The sequence below is a fragment of the Leptidea sinapis genome, chromosome 2 (assembly GCF_905404315.1).
Source record: "Leptidea sinapis chromosome 2, ilLepSina1.1, whole genome shotgun sequence".
NCBI lineage: Eukaryota > Metazoa > Arthropoda > Insecta > Lepidoptera > Pieridae > Leptidea > Leptidea sinapis.
The window spans coordinates 17389447-17410060 of record NC_066266.1 but is presented as its reverse complement, the minus strand read 5'-3'; positions in this window follow the sequence as shown (position 1 = coordinate 17410060).

Below are 20614 nucleotides of genomic sequence, written 5' to 3'. Positions count from 1 at the left end.
AGGAGTTAGGTATTTTTTTTAAACCTAGACGAAAAAGAGGGTTGCTATAAGTTTTGCGTTCGTCGGTCTGTCCCTATTTTCCGATCAAGATCAGTTCAGTCGGAAGTTTTTTACACTTTTTAATCAAAAATCACACTCTTATTGTAAAGGGTAAAGTTTGTATGTTTATTTATTGACTTGTGTTTATATTTGTTACGTCTTTACGTTCTAAAGGGATTTGGATTTAATAAGTAAAGGTAACGATTAATTAGAGTAACTAACACTCAAATATAATATTTTTATTTACATAAAATAATAAGTTAAACTAGTTATTTCCATTTAGAGTTCCTTGAATTATATAAAATTTGCCTTTTAGACTTGGACCTGTATTTGGTACATGTAGTGTAAACGGGAAATATAAATATGCTTAGGTATTTGGTTTGTAAATTTCGTCACATCTCTCTCTTGCTACCAACTGGCGCCAATTCTCTTTCATTATCTCGTGTACAGGAAAGCTGAAGGATATTGACTTTTACATAATATTTGCGATGTAAATAAATATCAATTATCTCTAGGTAACGGTACTTCCGTGATAACGTGTAAATAGCACTAGTAAAAAACTACCGACTTAAAAAACACTATTCCAAAACAATCGATATAATATGTACTAAAAAGTATAAATATAATTGCGTATTTTCATACAATCTAATTCTAGTAACGATTATTATTATTTTGTGTTTAGCGCCATCTAGCGGTAAGCTCTCGCACTGCTATCGCTTAGATAACTGTAGAACGTTGAAACAGTTCTTAAAATCAAAACCGCAACTTCAACCACTTTTTTTATTTCAGGAGCATGACATTTATTTCTGTAGCAGAGTCATCTGGTAATTTAATATCAAAATACTTCTAGCCGTCTTAGGTTGCCTCTGTTAATGTTAAAATGATGTTTACTTGCCCCGCCGAATTTAATTAAAGCAGATTTTATGAAATTAGGTAGAAAATAATTTAAATAGTACCAAAACTGATAAAAGTAATAATATGGTAAGCCATAACTGATAGCATATTCAGTAATATTATTGTCTATTCAACTTATAATCTCATCTATTTCTTGTGATAGATGTAAGTATTCACATCATGCTAAACGATATCGCATTTTTCTTTCTTGTATCTCACTAAGTACCAAATTTTACTAAGTATCAGACATTACAAAATATAAGGAGGTACAAAAAAAATTATGTATTATTTAAAAAAGACGTGTGGCACTCGGGGACTGCCGCGGTAAAGCTATTCCATAGCATTGTTTATCAACTTATGCAATTATAATTATTGATTTATTTTATTTGCAATATTTTTTTTTTGATTTTTAAGATTTGATTACAGTCAGACAACGGGACAGGTGAAACTAAGTAAAAATGCTTGTCATAATAATAAAAAGTAAAAAACGTGATAAAAAAATAAAGAAATTAAAAAAAATTAAGACGTACCCCAGGCTCGAACCTAAGACCTTCTGCACAAAAAGCATACGTGATAGCTGCTTTTCCACGGCAACTGTAATGACGGTGGCGAAATATCTATATAGATCTAGTAAGTAAGTGTTAGGTTATTTTCGTTACGGAATTTCTGGATTCGGTCTCCACGCTCAAGGCCCGCAATAGAAGCTTTGCAATAGCTTAAAAAAACCAAGGAGTCAGTTTTGCGCATTGAGGGTTCCGTTCAATGTTGTGCATTATACTAATACTTCATTTGCTACCTAACCTTCCCACAATTCCTGACTTGCTAGTAGTATTACTCCCAAGTCAGGAATTGTTTTCAAGAAGATTTATTTACTATCGCGTATACAACTGAATGTGCGTAGTGACCTAATTGATATTGTTTCCAGCGGCTGGCTTGCACAGCCATAACAGGATGCATGCGCACCACGCCTACTTCTGCCCTTGAAACTATTCTAGGGCTAACACCACTCGACATACACTTTCAACAAGAAGCGATAATGGCGACTCTACGTCTAAAGCTCTTGGGTGTATGGATGAATGAAACCTGCCTAACAGATAATCTCTGGAATAGGGTAACAAAGGACTATCCACTCTGTGAGGCACCATGCGACAAGATACCTAAAACACATGCTTTTCATAAGAACATACAGCTATATGAGAAAGATGTTGACCAGTCAGATGTACACGAGTTAAGAATTTTGCCCTGTACTTTCCCCGGGGCGTAAAAAGAAAAGGGGATTCCCAGGCCCATGGGTGTCGTAAGAGGCGACTAAGGGCTTTTTAGAAGTGGGAGAGTCACGCTGCCGTCTTATGACGTCAGCATAATCGGGCCAGACTCGTCCGGGTTAATTACCACACTCGCACAGAATACCGGCGTGAAGTAGCGGCCTAGTGCCGCTATGTTTCGCATAGGTTAGTGTCGAGGACCGGAGGCCATCCCTTCCTCCTCCCCCACCCCCAACAAAATATGAGAGCGGTCTTGAAAAAGAAATTACCCCAGGAGGGTACCGGCTCTACCAGAGCCGGAGAATCCCTCCCCGAGCACTCTCGCTCGGGCTGCCCTTTGTATTCTGGGGAGGGCACAGAACCGCGCATGACCGAGGACAAACGAGGCAGTAACACCACGGCACCAAGCACCACGCTCAACGTGGACTTTTGCAATATCAGGGGAATTCACTCCAATTTAAACCACCACCACCTTGAGACGGCGCAGCCGGCCTTGTGTTTCCTTACGGAGACGCAGATATCTCGTCCTAGCGATACGTCATATTTAACGTACCCCGGGTACAAAATTGAGCACAATTTTTGCCTCATGCCGGGGTATGTGTGTACGTTAGGGAGGATATCTGCTGTCACCGTCTTGGCAATTTTGAGGGTAGGGACCTGTCTACTCTCAGGCTCCGCGTAGATTTAGAATACCGCGTCCGCATCTATGCGTGTGTCTACAGGTCCCATAGTGGTAATGCAGAAACCGATCAACTCATGGGCTGCATTCAAGCGGCAATTGACGACGTGCTTGCACAGATTCCCTCCGCTGAAATCGTAGTCTTGGGTGATTTCAACGGGCACAATGCCGAATGGCTTGGATCACGTACCACAGACTATGCAGGGCGATCTGTGCATAATTTTGCATTGGCTTATGGTCTGTCCCAATTGGTTGAGTCGCCAACGCGGCTCCCGGATGTGGATAGCCACATGCCGTCCTTATTAGATCTTCTGCTGACTACACATCCCGATGGTTATCAGGTCTTTGTCGACGCCCCTTTCGGAACGTCCGACCATTGCCTGGTCAGGTGTGTAGTGCCTATCCGACGCCAACGTCGCAGACCACTAGCGACCCGACGCGTTTGGCACTACAAGTTAGCAGATTGGGATAGGATGCGTTCCTTTTTTGCATCCTACCCTTGGGGCAGGGTTTGTTTCCCTTCTGACGATCCTAGTGCCTGCGCCGTTCCAGTAGCCGATGTGATACTGCAAGGCATGGATATTTTTATATCAAGCTCTGTAGAACCGACCGGTGGCAGATCACAGCCCTGGTTCGATGCGTCAGTTAAAGCAGCATCTGACTGCAAAAAACCGGCGTATCGAACTTGGGTTGCGGCGCTGGGCACAAAGGATCCAAACTGCAAAGTTCTTAGGAGGAAATATAACCGTGCCTCCAGATTTTTTAAGCGGCAAATCGCCCGTGCGAAATCGAAGCACGTCGTCTAAATCGGCGAGCAGCTTTCCAGTTACCCGACCGGAACACGCAAGTTCTGGTCGCTGTCGAAAGCTGCTCTTGGTAACTTCAGCCAGCCGTCCCTGCCGCCGTTGCACATGAGAAATGACACCCTGGCACATACGGCAAAAGAGAAAGCTGATCTCATTTGCGCTCTTTTTGCCTCCAACTCGACTCTTGACGACAACGAAAAAACACCGCCGACCATCCCGCGGTGTTAGAGCTCTATGCCTGAAGTACAGTTCAGACAGAAAACTGTTGGCGAGCTCTGTTTTCGTTGGACGTCAGGAAGTCGAGCGGGCTGGATGGCATTTCTCCAATCGTGCTTAGAACGTGTGCCCCTTGACGTTGACGCCGGTGCTAACGCGTTTATTCCGGCACTCTTATTCCAAAGGCGTAGTCCCTGACTCACGGAAGTCAGCCCTTGTGCATCCGATCTAAATAAAAAGGAGACAGTTCGGATCCGGCAAACTACAGGCCTATTATATATTATATACAAAATCATGGAGAGTATAATCAGCCGCCAGCTCTTGGTATATCTAGAAGGTCACCAGTTGATCAACGACCGACAGTACGGCTTTCGCCAAGGTCGGTCGGCAGGAGATATTCTGGTATACCTAGCACATAGATGGGCGGCGGCTATTGAAAGCAAGGGGGAAGGCCTGGCAGTTAGCCTGGATATAGCGAAGGCCTTTGATCGTATATGGCACAAGGCGCTCCTCTCAAAACTTCCATCATTTGGGCTTCCCGAGAGCTTGTGCAAGTAGACCTCCAGCTTCCTCATTGGGCGCAGCATACAGGTCGCTGTTGACGGATATTGCTCGAACCCGAAGCCCGTGAATGCTGGAGTGCCCCAAGGCTGTGTGCTATCTCCCACGCTGTTGCTTCTGCATATCAATGATATGTTGGACACCTCCAACATACATTGCTATGCATATGACAGCACTCGTGATGCCGTATACACGGGCCATGCAGGGGGCCATCCATTTCTCTCCCGGGAAATCGTCGACCAGTGCCGGGAGAAACTTGTGTCTTCTATCGAGTCCTCTCTCGAGAAGGTCGCGGAATGGGGTAAATTGAACCTTGTCCAATTTAACCCCCAGAAGACTCAAGTTTGCTCGTTTACCACTAAAAAATCCCCATTTGTCACATCACCGCTCTTCGACAACACTTCCCTTTAAGACTCGCCTGGTATCGGAATACTGGGTCTCGAAATCTCGAGCGATTGCCAATTTCGTGGCCACCTGGAGGGCAAAGCCAAATTGGCTTCGAAGAAGCTGGGCGTCATCAATAGAGCACGGCAATACTTCAAGCCGGCCCACATTCTAGCGCTCTACAAAGCGCAGGTCCGGCCACACATGGAGTATTGCTGTCATCTCTGCTCTGGCGCACCCTAGTATCAGCTCGATCCATTTGACCACGTACAACGCAGAGCAGCTTGAATTGTCGGCGACCCAGTGCTCTACGAACGGCTGGATCACTTGGCGTTGCGTAGAGACATTGTGTGTCTTCTACCGCATTTACCACGGGGAGTGTTCCGAAGAGCTGTTTAACCTGATTCCTGCCGCCGAATTCCATCTTCGCACGACTCGCCACAAGTTAAGATATCATCCCCACCATCTGGATGTGTGGCGGTCCTCCACAGTGCGGTTTTCAAGGAGCTTTCTTGTGCGGTGTTTGAGGCCGGCAACGCTCTTGTGATTCCTCTGGTGTTGCAAGAGAATGTGGGCGGCGGTGATCACTTAACACCAGGTGACCCGTACGCTCGTTTGTCCTCCTATTCCATAAAAAAAAAGAATTTACACAGACGGCTCGAAAATGGCTACTGGAATTGGTGCCGGCATATTCTCACAGGAACTAAACATACACACTTCCATACCCTTGGGCACACACAACTCCATCTTCCAATGTGAGTGCGTAGCCATCAAGGAAGCCGCCAGCGCAATATTAAGAAGGAAAGTACATGGCCACAGTATCAGAATTCTTTCTGACAGTATGGTCGTACTAACAGCGCTGAAGGGTACCACCTACAACTCAGCACTAATACACGAGTGTCACCAAACCCTGGAACAAGTTGCCTCTTATACCCGGGTAACTTTGCAATGGATCAAGGGACATAGCGGTTCGTTGGGAAATGATACAGCGGATGAGCTTGCAAGGCGGGCATCGGCAAATATAGTGACTGGTCCATTGCCACTTCTGCCACTGCCCTTCAGCCAAATGCGCTCATGGATACGCTCTCTCACCAACGACCTCACAACACCCGATGGATGAATGTCTCAACCTGTAGACAGTCCAAGGAGGCGATACCTGCACTGTCGCCCAAACTGACACGTAGACTTATCAGCCTCAACAGACATGTCATCCGTATAATGGTGAGCACCCTAACGGGTCACACGTCACTAAACAAACACCTTTTCACAATCGGCGTAACGGACAGTCCTAAGTGCAGAGGCTGTCTGGCCGAAGACGAAACGGTCGCTCACGTAATCCTGGAATGTGTGCGGGTGGCCAACCAAAGGGTAAAAACCTTAACCAATACGAGGTCGCTCCAGGAAGTCTGCGAACACCCCAGGAATGTTCTGAACTTCTGGATGGAGCTGGGCTGGTTGGAGTAACTGGCCATTACTGCACGCAAAATGGACCCATGCATGGTTCAATTGCGGAAACAGGAGCCCCTATAACATACCATACCATGACCTAATTGATATCTTACCGTTCGAAAATTATTGATTTCAGGACACAAAAAAATATTGTGTTTCAGCGCCACTTAGGCAATTTGGTTAGTCTCGAAAGTGGTGTTATCAGTTTTGAGAGAGATCCATAGATGGCGCTAAATACCGAATAGAATAGTATATAGAAATGACGCATACTTATTACTTACACAAACAATGAATTCAAGCTAAAGGTTGATGCATCCAAAATACGATAATTTATGTTTATACAGTTAATTCTTTAATGCTTATTATGAAATATTTCATATTATTGGATACAATATTGTTTTTTCTACAATTGTAAAATGGTACTAGGAATACAATATTTGAAGGAGTTTTGTTTGTTTAGCCAAAGCAGTAACATTAGTACACGAATACTTAATTTATTCAATTCAAATTATTTAAATTTGAATATTGTACGAACCCGAAGCAGCGTTAAAAACATCTCTAACGGAGATTCAGCGAGGTAGAAAAGCGAATCTATTGTCACTGTGACCGATTATGATTGACAAATCGTAAAAAGTCAGCCACCGTAGGCATTAGCTCCACAGTATTTTGAATAAGTTTTAAACTAATATCGGTCTGCCAGTTCGTTTATACGCTAGTATAAGCTGACAAACGATAACTTTAACTGATTAGCGTTACATGTTTGATCGTGACAGCTCAGTAACATTCAAATTATTTTTTAACTAATCTTCTTTCTCCAGTGCCATCTCGAATTCCACCTTCGCACGACTCGCCACAAGTTAAGATATCATCCCCACCATCTGGATGTGTGGCGGTCCTCCACAGTGCGGTTTTCAAGGAGCTTTCTTCCGCGTACTACAACGCTGTGGAATGAGCTTCCTTGTGCGGTGTTTGAGGCCGGCAAAGCTCTTGTGATTCCTCTGGTGTTGCAAGAGAATGTGGGCGGCGGTGATCACTTAACACCAGGTGACCCGTACGCTCGTTTGTCCTCCTATTCCATAAAAAAAAAAGAATTTACACAGACGGCTCGAAAATGGCTACTGGAATTGGTGCCGGCATATTCTCACAGGAACTAAACATACACACTTCCATACCCTTGGGCACACACAACTCCATCTTCCAATGTGAGTGCGTAGCCATCAAGGAAGCCGCCAGCGCAATATTAAGAAGGAAAGTACATGGCCACAGTATCAGAATTCTTTCTGACAGTATGGTCGTACTAACAGCGCTGAAGGGTACCACCTACAACTCAGCACTAATACACGAGTGTCACCAAACCCTGGAACAAGTTGCCTCGTATACCCGGGTAACTCTGCAATGGATCAAGGGACATAGCGGTTCGTTGGGAAATGATACAGCGGATGAGCCTGCAAGGCGGGCATCGGCAAATATAGTGACTGGTCCATTGCCACTTCTGCCACTGCCCTTCAGCCAAATGCGCGCATGGATACGCTCTCTCACCAACGACCTCACAACACCCGATGGATGAATGTCTCAAGCTGTAGACAGTCCAAGGAGGCGATACCTGCACTGTCGCCCAAACTGACACGTAGACTTATCAGCCTCAACAGACATGACATCCGTATAATGGTGGGCACCCTAACGGGTCACACGTCACTAAACAAACACCTTTTCACAATCGGCGTAACGGACATCCTAAGTGCAGAGGCTGTCTGGCCGAAGACGAAACGGTCGCTCACGTAATCCTGGAATGTGTGCGGGTGGCCAACCAAAGGGTAAAAACCTTAACCAATACGAGGTCGCTCCAGGAAGTCTGCGAACACCCCAGGAATGTTCTGAACTTCTGGATGGAGCTGGGCTGGTTGGAGTAACTGGCCATTACTGCACGCAAAATGGACCCATGCATGGTTCAATTGCGGAAACAGGAGCCCCTATACCATACCATACCATGACCTAATTGATAACTTACCGTTCGAAAATTATTGATTTCAGGACACAAAAAATATTGTGTTTCAGCGCCACTTAGGCAATTTGGTTAGTCTCTAAAGTGGTGTTCGTAGTTTTGAGAGAGATCCATAGATGGCGCTAAATACAGAATAGAATAGTATATAGAAATGACGCATACTTATTACTTACACAAACAATGAATTCAAGCTAAAGGTTGATGCATCCAAAATACGATATGTTGATACGTTTATACAGTTAATTATTTAATGCTTATAATGAAATATTTCATATTATTGGACACAATATTGTTTTTTCTACAAATGTAAAATGGTACTAGGAATACAATATTTGAAGGAGTTTTGTTTGTTTAGCCAAAGCAGTAACATTAGTACACGAACACTTAATTTATTCAATTCAAATTATTTAAATTTGAATATTGTACGAACCCGAAGCTGCGTTAAAAACATCTCTAACGGAGATTCAGCAAGGTAGAAAAGTGAATCTATTGTCACTGTGTCTGATTATGATTGACAAATCGTAAAAAGTTAGCCACCGTAGGCATTAGCTCCACAGTATTTTGAATAAGTTTTAAACTAATATCGGTCTGCCAGTTCGTTTATACGCTAGTATAAGCTGACAAACGATAACTTTAACTGATTAGCGTTACAAATTTGATCGTGACAGCTCAGTAACATTCAAATTATTTTTTAACTAATCTTCTTTCTCCAGTGCCATCTCTTGTTGGTTGGCAAACATTAAGGCTAACTGTATTTCGTTCACCGCTGCCTTAAACAGTGATTTTCTACTCCAACTGAACCACCGGCGAAGGTTCTTTAGCCAGGATGTTCATCTGCAGCCAGGTCTTCATTTGCCTTTTTCAGCTGTAGCTGGTTATATTTAGAATTTCGCATTGTATGGGCCAGACTAACTTCCACAGTGCCAACTTGGAATTGCCACTAGATTGTCTTACCAGTGTGAGGCATCCTTTGCACAGGATGCCTGCTAGATTATGGGTACCACAACGGCGCCTATATCTGCCGTGAAGCATTAGTGTGTACGTGTGGCGCCGTAGCTAGTGAAATTACTGGGCAAATGAGACTTAACATCTTATATCACAAGGTGACGAGCACAATTCGAGTACCGCTCAGAATTATTGGGTTTTTCAAGAATTACCGAGCCGCACTGCATTGTTATGGGCAGGGCGTATTAATTACCATCAGCTGAACGTCCTGCTCGTCTCGTCCCTTACTGTCAAAAGATCTTGGGGTATTTTGGCAACATTGCCCGACGCCATCCCATAGTCATAGGCAAGGTGGAGGGCAAAAAAAACCAAGCGGATAATCACCAGCCGCTGGTCGGACCAGATCAAGACACTCACTGGCCTACCATTTCGAACTACAATAAGGAAGACCTAGGACTGAAAGGAGTGTAAGGCTTTGGTGACCAACTTACAAAAACTGAAGAACGGACACGACCCTCAGAAATGAATAATGCGACCAAGAAGAAAAATGGCCAGGAAGTAACTCTGTAACTATGTATTGCAGACGCGATCTCTCCATGAGATTCGCATCATTCGTACACATTTCCAATGCTACCAGTTTGTTGCTCATCGCTTGCGTTAATGTTCAGGCCTTAAACCCACACAATAAAACATAGCACCATGGTACCCGGGACCCAGTGCTCTGTGAACGGCTGGATCATTTGGCGTTGCGTAGAGACGTCGCTTCATTGTGTGTCTTTTACCGCATTTATCACGGGGAGTGTTCCGAAGAGCTGTTTCACCTGATTCCTGCAGACGAATTCCACCTACGCACGACACGCCACATATTAGCATACCATCTCCAACATCTGGATGTGTAGCGGTCCTCCACAGTGCGGTTTTCAAGGAGCTTTCTTCCACGTACTACAATGCTGTGAGCTTCCTTGTGCGGTGTTTCCGGGACGATACGACATGGCTACCTTCAAAAACAAGCACGTACACCTTCCTTAAAGATCGGCAACGCTCCTGTCATTCCTCTGGTGTTGCAGGAGAATGTGGGCGACGGTGATCACTTAACACCAGGTGACCCGTACGCTCGTTTGTCCTCATTTTCCGTATTAAAGGGATATTTTTAAATCACGGTCATAGAGAACTCTTTTTAAGTTTGTAAAGACGTTTCTTGCCTGTCCAATACGGCACCGTATTTCCACCGGTCTCCGGTTTCGTCAATCAAGGTTCCCAAGTATCCATATCGTGGGAATCTTTAAGGCTTCCACGGTTGAGATACAAAAAGCTTCTTTGCACAGGGGATCGGCTTATTAACACATATCTTATCTTCTTGCAGTTGATACAGATGCCATATACGTTGCTTCAACTAATAAAAGCCCTCAACTGATTCAAAATTCAAATATTTTCCCACATACCCATTCCAAAAAGAATGCCTCAGACCTGAGAAGAACGAGCGCAACAAAGTCCACTGAGTTTGTTGCGCTCGTTCCTATTTTTTCATAAAAAATATGTTTACAAAGTAATATTGTACAATTAAACTTATTATTTAATAGCCTGACGACGGTAGCTCCATTCCCATCTGTGGTAATATTAAGTAAGTCATTTATAATGTTATAGTACCCTTTACCACATAAACTTTTTTTAATAATATTTTGAATGTCGTAATGCATTTGTTTTGAACATATTTTGGGATCTTGTTCTAAAAGCATATACATTGCCAAACAAAAGACTTACTAACTCGATTAAGCCGAGTAAGTAGGCATTAAGCTTATGTCTGTTTCTGGTGTTAACATTATGGTTATGACAGTTTCTAGCAAATTCACTTATGTGGCTATGAACATACATTACATTATCAAGAATATATTGAGAAGCAACAGTCAAGATGTTTATTTCTTAAAGATGTTGATTTTTTAGGACCTAGGTTATAAATAGCGTGAATAGCCCTCTTCGCACTATCCCTCGCCACCGGAGAATCAGAAGACACATAGCAAATCTCAGCTTTCCAGATATCTTATTACTTAATATATAATATTATATATAACATTATTATATTATATATTAAATCGTTATAACAGGGAGAGTTGTACGCCAACTCGCCGCGGGCTTACATCTTGACTAATTACGAACTCTACAAGCTTCTGAGCGCGTTTCCACTATCATACGGTTTCAGAAAACTGTAATATTATGCCTTTCATATCCATGGGAATATAATAATAATAATAAGAAAGCCTTCATAACAGTAAACTAAACACAATATTTTATTTGATTAACGCGAGTGTTACTCATTTAAATATAACACTTTTAAACGATTAAAACGAAAATCTAATGTAAAAACACAGTTACAATAATTACACGCGTTTTAATACTTTGAAAGTGTTTTATGATTACTTTATCATGAATTTATTTTTAATAAGAATATTAGGAAAAAAAGAGAGAGCATTAAAATAATGATAATAAATTTAAATATTAAACATTTTAATTAATTAACTTAACATACATAACTATATTTACTTAATTATTAATCATATGCAGTATCCTCTTTCTGTTAACAGTTTCTCCTTTGACTAAGGCCTTCAAGGTCTTTCATTCTTTCCGGTTCCATGTTATTCTAGTCCACAGTGGTCCTCCTATCTGCAATCTGCAACCGTATGAACTGCCTTCGTCTATTCCTCTTATCTCCTCAGGGGTACCAGTGTTGCAAACAAAAAATTCAGAATTATTATAAGTGATACTTTAACTAACAATTATAAATTTAAAGTGAAAAATTCACAAAATTAATCAGAATAGAATTGTAAAGACTATAAGAAGATATTATAAGAATTAGCGTGAGTTAATATATAAATAAATTTCATAAGTAAGTGTTGTGTTTGCCGTAATTGTTACACGTACTGTAACAATACATAAATCTATAATAATACCAATGCAAAAGTGTGTGTCATGCCACAGTACCTGATAAATGAATAAAAAAATAACGGATTTAACTCTGGGAGTGCCGGCAGAAGTGAAACTTGAATATTATATTGAAACTATAAATTTCGCTCAAATTTTCGAGAGGAAGAAAATATATTTACGTATGAAAGACCCCGAAGCGGGGCCCATATGTCGGGCTCGGATGTAAACACCCGACTAAAAACCTCCTCTGTGCTAAAAGTAATATTTATGTGGTTAAATATAATATTTATTTATTGCGCTATCGTACACAAAAATTACGATTTATATTACATAAAAATTTAACACTATTATTTTGCATTAAAATGTTTATCTCTCAGAAAAAACATTAATCCATAATTAACTGTAAAAATACATCATGACTGAGATTCTATCCCTCGACCTCGCGGTGTTTCGGCTTTGCAATCACAATGATTCAACCACTGGTCCAATGACCCTATGATTAATAATTTGAAATAGCCGAAATATGATTAGTTAGATGTATAAATCATTCATCCATAATTTTAACGACGGTTTTACGAATTTTCGATCAGGCCACGTGTCCTGTAGGTCTAATCTTATTCAACGAAAAATGAAGTTTCGATTGAAATTTTTGGTGTTTCCTACTACGTTCGATTTGTTACGAATTTTCGTTCCAAACGTCTTTGTTTGAAATTTTGCATTTCTAAACCTACTCTACTATTGACACACTTTTTACACAAATTATCTTGCCCCTAAGCTAAGCATCAATAGCCTGTGTTATGGGTTACAAGACAATGATATATTTAATACAATATACTTACTTAAACATACATAAATTCATATAAACATACATAAATAAAACATCCATGACTCGGAAACAAACATCCATATACATCATATAAATGCTTGCACCTACCGGGATTCGAACCCGCTGAAAATGAGAGGTGTTTGTTTGGAATTAACGAAACCAATTGTGTCATCTTTTGATTTTCATTTGTGTGGATTTTGTTGCAAATTTGCTTGAAATGGCTTCAAGAAAGTTGCTTTTAATCGAGGCTGCTCTACGTGAAGAACATTTAGAACGTAGAGGGAACCGGCACCCGGGCAAACAATTTAATATTCGTGAAATTCCCTGCTTAGAGTGTGTAGGAAACTGAAATAAATTATAGCTTGCTGTGTTTTACATAAGTTATGTGTAAGGGGTGGTATTGATATTCCCGAGTTGACCGAGGATAATCTCCAATCTGTACTCAGACGTATAAATTAGAAGGTTTAGCTTCATCATCGTATGTGCAGCCATTTGAAAAGATGTACCTTTAAAAGAATGGTATTAAGTATAGGCAATTTTATGCGAAAGAAACAAATAAAAAACATATAAATGATATTTACTTAAAACTTTTTGATAGAATGAGTAGGGATCGCGATTGCGAGGTGTTTTAATAAGCACTTTAAAAGATGCTAACAAATTATAGCACCTTAATTGAGAACTCTTATAAGAAAACTACAAACAAAATATCGTAAGTACTAATTTGACATGTTTACATTGCGTGTCTAATACAAATAATTTTGGTTGTCATTAGTTACTACCCGTCGCTGGGATGAAATAGAACTCTTTAAATTAGACGGAAAAAAATATCGTTTAATTCAATCGTTCACATTCGGTCCCAAATATTGTCTATGGTTCCGAACTTCATGGTCTCGGAAATCAAAATAGAGTAGGGTCACTACCGATACTTCGTTTAAATTTCGTTCGTTTATGAAGTTTCGTTTCGGAGAAAGAGAGTAGACCCCCAGGACGAGAGCTTAAGATTTAAGACCCATCCCAAGAGAAGTGCCTAACGCCGCCAAAGAAGTTTTCACTTCAAAAGATTACAAAAACCGTATCGACGCGTACTGTGGAAACGCGCCGCGCCCGGGGAGAACGATGTCTGTCTAGTTAATACTAACGTTCGTTTAATTTAAAAACGACTTCCACCGGCTAACTCAACACTTACAAGCCTACCGTTATCTACATAAACTTATACATCACTAGTTATCTTACTAACTCAACAATTTCTTTTAAAGGAGTTTTAGTGATATTTTAGGGAACGACTCGCCTCAACAATTCATCTTACTCACTTTAGATACGAGTATGTTGAGTTAGATGATATTATTTAATGTTATATTTTGTAAATAAATCCCTGTATTTGTAGTGTTAGCTCCAAATATAAATAAACTTACTTACATACATATAATTAGTAGCTAAGGCTTTCCAGTAAGTTATAAGTTAAGTCATTGACTATTTGACGTTTGAGTATGTTTGCTGCATCATTTTACATTTTACATATTATATTGTAATTGAAATTATTTGTAAATCGATGGAAATGTATATCTTGTTATAAAAGAGTGGCGTTGGTTTTTTGCTACTTCTTCTCACTAGCTCAACCCTTTACGAAGTAGTGGTAGATTCAATAAGAAAAATATTTTATTGACATTCATAAGTGTCATTTCCGTGACCTACTTGAATAAAGTGATTTTTATTTGATTTATCTTATGACACTTGTATTGAGAATGTCTCGCAACTTAATGAGCGGATACTTTATAACACTATAGAAATAAAGAAAATTTATTAAAATAAAATTTACAAATTCGCACGCTTATAATCTTAAGACTGCGTGTACTTGTCATATCAGTCTGAACAGAAGACTTTCATTGGTATAGTTGGTTCCCGGTATTGATCAAACGAAACTCGAAAAGAAAAAACTGACCTTAGTATTCATTGTCATATCAGATCTGACGTACTCCAGTATCAGCTGGAACCAATTGCCCGCGTACAACGCAAAACTGCTCGAATTGTCGTCGACACTCACGTAAAATCGACCACGATATATTCGGAACGATACGATAACACCCCAAATATATCGCATCTACCCTACTCTAACAAATGTTCGTATTCCATATCGTTTATCGTAACAACATCGTAACCATAGACTAATATTTTGATTTTTTACCATGTTAGAGCGAATGAATAATGCGCAAACCATGAAAAACTAAATATTATCTGTGCTATCTCACTGTTAAATGTCAAATAACAAAACATAGTTTTAGGTGCTAAGGACCATGCCAGACTCTGCACTACCAATTTGCATCATTTAAACAAAATGTTAATAGCAACGACAGCCTAGAAGGTGTCTTTGAGATTATCGTAAAAGTGACGTTTGATTATATTTTGTCAAATTCCAATATTCGACTCTGAAATTTTTCAACTAAGAGTAGGGCTAGGTCCGTTAAAATCGAATAATGTTCGTTGAATCATCGTTTCGACATTGAATACGATGTAACTAAGAGTAGGATTCGACACGACTAATGCCACGATATATTGAATATCGATTTTAGGAGTAGGCCCCCAGAGCTCCGTAGTAGCGTTGCGTAGAGACGTCGCTTTATTGTGTGTCTTCTTCCGCATTTATCACGAATGATTATGATATTACGTTGAGACGTAAGATTTTATTTTTTTTATGGGAAAGGAAGACAAAGGAGCGTCCGGGTCACCTGGTGTTAAGTGATCTCCGCCGCTCACATTCTCTTGCAACACCAGAGGAATCACAGGAAGGAAGAAAGCTCCTTGAAAACCGCGCTGTGGAGGACCGCCACACATCCAGATGTTGGAGATGATATCCTAACTTGTGGCATGTCATGCGAAAGTGGAATTCGGCGGCTGGAGTCAGGTGAAATAGCTCTTCGCAACACTCCCCATGATAAATGCGGTAGAGGACACACAATGAAGCGATGTCTCTACGCAAAGCTAAGTGGTCCAGCCGTTCACAGAGCACTGGGTCCCAGACAATTCGAGCTGCTCTGCGTTGCGCGCAGTCAACAGAATCGAGCTGATACTGGGGTATGTCAGACCAGAACTGACAGCAATACCCCATATGTGGCCGGACCTACGCTTTGTACAGCGCTAGAATGTGGGCCAGCTTGAAGTATTGCCGTGCTCTATTTATGACGCCCAGTTTCTTCTAAGCCAATTTGGCGTTGCTCTCCAGATGGCCGTGGAATTGGCAATCGTTCGAGATATCGAGACCCAGAATTCCGTTTCTAGGCGAGGCTGTTAGGGAAGTGTTGTCGAAGAACGGTGTTACGACAAAAGGGTTTTTATTGTGGTAAACGCGAAAGCTTGAGTTTTCTGGGGGTTAAATTGGACAAGGCTCAATTTACCCCATCCCGCGACCTTCTCAACAGAGGACTCGATAGAAGAAACAAATTTCTCCCGTCACTGGTCGACGATTTCCCAAGAGAGACCTGCATGGCCCATGTATACAGCATCGCCCGTGCTGTCTGCATGGCAATGTATGTTAAGGTATCCAACAAATCATTGATATGCAGAAGAAACAGTGTGGGAGATAGCGCACAGACTTGGGGCACTCCAGCGTTCAGGAGCGCCTTGTGCCATACACGATCAAAGGTGAAAGAAAGATGTTAAGTCTCATTTGCCCAGTAATTTCACTAGCTACGGTGCCCTTCAGACCGAAACGCAATAATGCACACACATCATTGTTTCACGGTAGAAATAAATAGGCGCCGTTGTGGTACCTATAATCTACCCGGCATCCTGTGCGAAAGAACCTCCTAGCAAGTACACTTTTCTTAAAAGCCGGAAACGCTCCTGTGAATCTTTTGGTGTTGCAAGTGAATTTGGGCGGCGGTGATCACTTAACACCAGGTACGCTCGTTTCTCCCCCTCTTCCATAAATAAAAAAGTTTTTTTTTATTCAACCTGTAATTATTAATAAATCTCTTATGAAAAAATAATAAAATAATATCTTATGACTATTTTAATTATATAAAATAGGTCTTTTGGAAAATAAATATATGCAAATAAATAATTAAATAATTGTTTTTTATTTACAGATAGCTACCGTCTCTGTTGTCGCAGCTTGTGGAAATGTAGCTTCGAGCAAAGGCAAGTAGAAAATTGCCTTCACTTATGTTACGAGTCTTGATAAGGGCTTCTCACAATGCTTCGTAGATGGATCGTAGTTCGAGCAAATATACCACACCTGACCAGTTTAAACAATACTCAAAATGTGGACAAAATACACCTTTTAAGCTCTTTCGTCTTAAATTTGAATCAATTTGAACGACTGATACATTTACGTAGCAGCTACGTTTCGTAGCCATACTTCTTTGACGTAACTGCTACGATATTTAACCCGCTACATTTCTGTGCACGAGCTTTGTCGAAGGTACAAAGTTTTGTCAAGCTCTCTCAAGATTAGCCTTTCTCGGGCGAATACAAAACTCACCTGGTTGTTAATGGTATTACATGGCTACTAAAATTTATAAAAGCAGAATATAAGTAATTACTTGAAAACATGTTATACAGAAGTAAATTAACTAAACCTAAAATTTTCAACAATTTTGCTGGTATTTCAGTAAAATTATTCTTATTTTTTTATGATAATAAAGGACGAAACGAGCAGAACCTTCAGCTGATGGTAATTGATACGCCCTGCCCATAACAATGCAGTGCCGCTCAGGATTCATGAAAAACCCAAAAATTCTGAGTGACACTACAATTGCGTTCGTTACCTTGAGATATGTTATAGCCTACTTCTGCCGTGAAGCAGTAATGTGTTAGCATTACTGTGTTTCGGTCTGAAGGGCGCCGTAGCTAGTGAAATTACTGGGCAAATGAGACTTAACATCTTATGTCTCAAGGTGACGAGCGCAGTTGTAGTGCCGCTCAGAATTTTTGGGAGACTGACAAGACTCCTGAACGGCACTGCATTGTAATGGGCAGGGCGTATCAATTACCATCCGTCGGATTTCCTGCTCGTCTCGTCCCTTATTATCATAAAAAAGTATTAGGTCTCATTTGCCCAGAAACACAGTAATGCTTATACATTACTTTTTCACGACATAAAAAGGCGCCGTTGTGGTACCCATAACCTAGCCGGCATTCTGTTTCCAAGGGGGCCTCCCACTGGTATTCCGAATTCTGGATTGACCATAAATTCTGGTGCAAATTAAATATGTAATAAATTGAACTTCCCAGCCCTGACTCAATGACGGCAAGCCTCCTCTGCCCCTCACTACACCACCTGTCGAATTCAAATATTATTATTCAAAATAGGATTCAAAATCACTTATTGAACGTCAAAAACTACCACCCATTCAAAATAGACTGCCCCAGACCTGAGAAGAAAGAGCGCAAGAAACTCAGCGGGTTTTTTTTTTATAAAAAAATGGATTACAATGTAATATCGTACAATAAACATTTATAGTTAAAGAGCCTGAGGGTGTTCGCTTCATTCCCAGTCTGCGGTATCATTGAGAAAATCATTTATGTTATAATAACCTTTCCCACACAAACGTTTTTTAACAATTCTTTTAAATTTCGTAACACATTGGTTTTGTACATTTGCTGGGATCATATTGTAGAAGCATGTACATCGCCCAACAAAAGACTTACTAACTCGACTTAACCGAGTAGTTGGCATAACAAGTTTATGTTTGTTCCTCGTGTTAATATTATGATTGTCACAGTGTCTAGCAAATTTCTCAATGTGCTTATAATACGCATATATATCCCCACTTGTATCACGAAGATGTTAGAGTTATAAGTTTTTTGCCTACTTATAAGGGGTAAATTGCTGTGACCTGCATAGTCTGCGATGTGAGTACTACTTAAAAATCTAAAATATGTATCCACGGACTAGTAAAAAATAAGCACTCAGTGTCACCTTACATAACAGTGTAGCACTAAAACAAGCCGATTAACGTGTAAATACATAGCCCTACTACTACAGGCCGATAGGCGGCCATTATGTAAATTGTCATCGTCTGTGACAGATCAGTTTGCGTCGTATTAAAAATACCGTCGTGCGTTGTGAAAAAGTGTTAAAAAAATACTATAAAAGTATTTGTGTCTATATATGATTATTTAAGGGAGAAAAAATTGTGTAACCGGTATCCCCTGTAACGCACACACACTAGCATAAAGGTGCTTCACTTATTAATATCACGGCGCGGAGTCCTGTTTTTTACTCGTCTCTGTATGTATTACTAAATATTCATCATATTAATGCGATAAGTAATAAAGTATTAAATAAGTAGGTACTTAAATATTCTATTAAAACACTTTTAAAGGATTAAAACGCGTGTTATTGTAACTGTTTTTTTACATTCGATTTTTACGTAAAAGTTACATTTTGCAGTTATACTTCTTTAGTCGCGTTAGAGAAAATGATGAGAGTGAAATTTTAAGATGCGCCCGCATTACTGTAACACAAACGTAACAGGGTGAAGTTGGTTCCTAAAATTTTCTGACGTTTGCGACATTCGTTATTTTTTTTGTGGTTTCTTCGTCCATTATTAGGACAGGCAAAGGGTTCAAGCCCATACAGCCGTATTCGTTATTTGATAATTAAATGTCAAAGCCATCTTTGCAAGATTTTTACAATATTGTTCTTTTTTCAAACATAGAATAGCAGTAGGAATAAATGATTTTAAGGATTTTTCTTTATTACGCCAAAGAAATATAACTTTTTGTGTGCATACATAAATACACAAACAGTTTTTTTATTATTATTTTAGTTAACCCGACGTTTCAAGTCCTTTTCAGATCTCGTTTTCTGGGGGACTCTTAACTAAATCTAATGTAAAAACACAGTTACATATACACGCGTTTTAATCCTTTAAAAGTGTTTTATTTCAATGTGTAACACTCGCGTTTACAAAGAAAATTGTGAATATGTAATAGTAATATGTGGGTGAATAAGAATTTTCTATATTAATAAGTACAAATTAATGTTAACGAACGAATAGATATTTAAATCTTATTAATTTGCTGTGCCCTACAGCGTTTACATGTCAGTACAGTCCAGACATTCTGACTACTACCTATAAAATGCATAGAAGGTATTTATTTTCTCGAAATTGATTCCTTTAGAATTCTTTTGATGTCATTTCTAATATACTAGACACTTCTATCGCTTCGGAAATAAATGGAATCTCAGAATGGAGAAACGGCGCATCTCTCCCAGCATTAATTTTTTGCGCTCTTTTAAATAAAATATACAACATTGTACTGTCATTGTTATTGATATAAATTAATGATAATCTAGTCCCAGGTCCCATCACTTATATATTCAGCTGTGGATTAGTAGGAGTTACGACACAACCATTTTTAATAAAACATTTCAATTTATTTATAGATGCCCGAAAAGTGTCTGGGACTTTATTATAAAAGTGTATAAATTTATCCTTAAAGCTATTATGTATGTATGGAAGCCTACTATAATTAGTTACAGGCAATCCCTTATTTTTAATGTTATAACGAAAATCACTTATAATAATCACTCGATCGGTTGGCTCAGTTGGGAGAGCACTGGCACAAAACGCCAGAGATCGTGGGTTCGAGTCCGGCATCGTTCAGAAAATTTTATTTATGTGT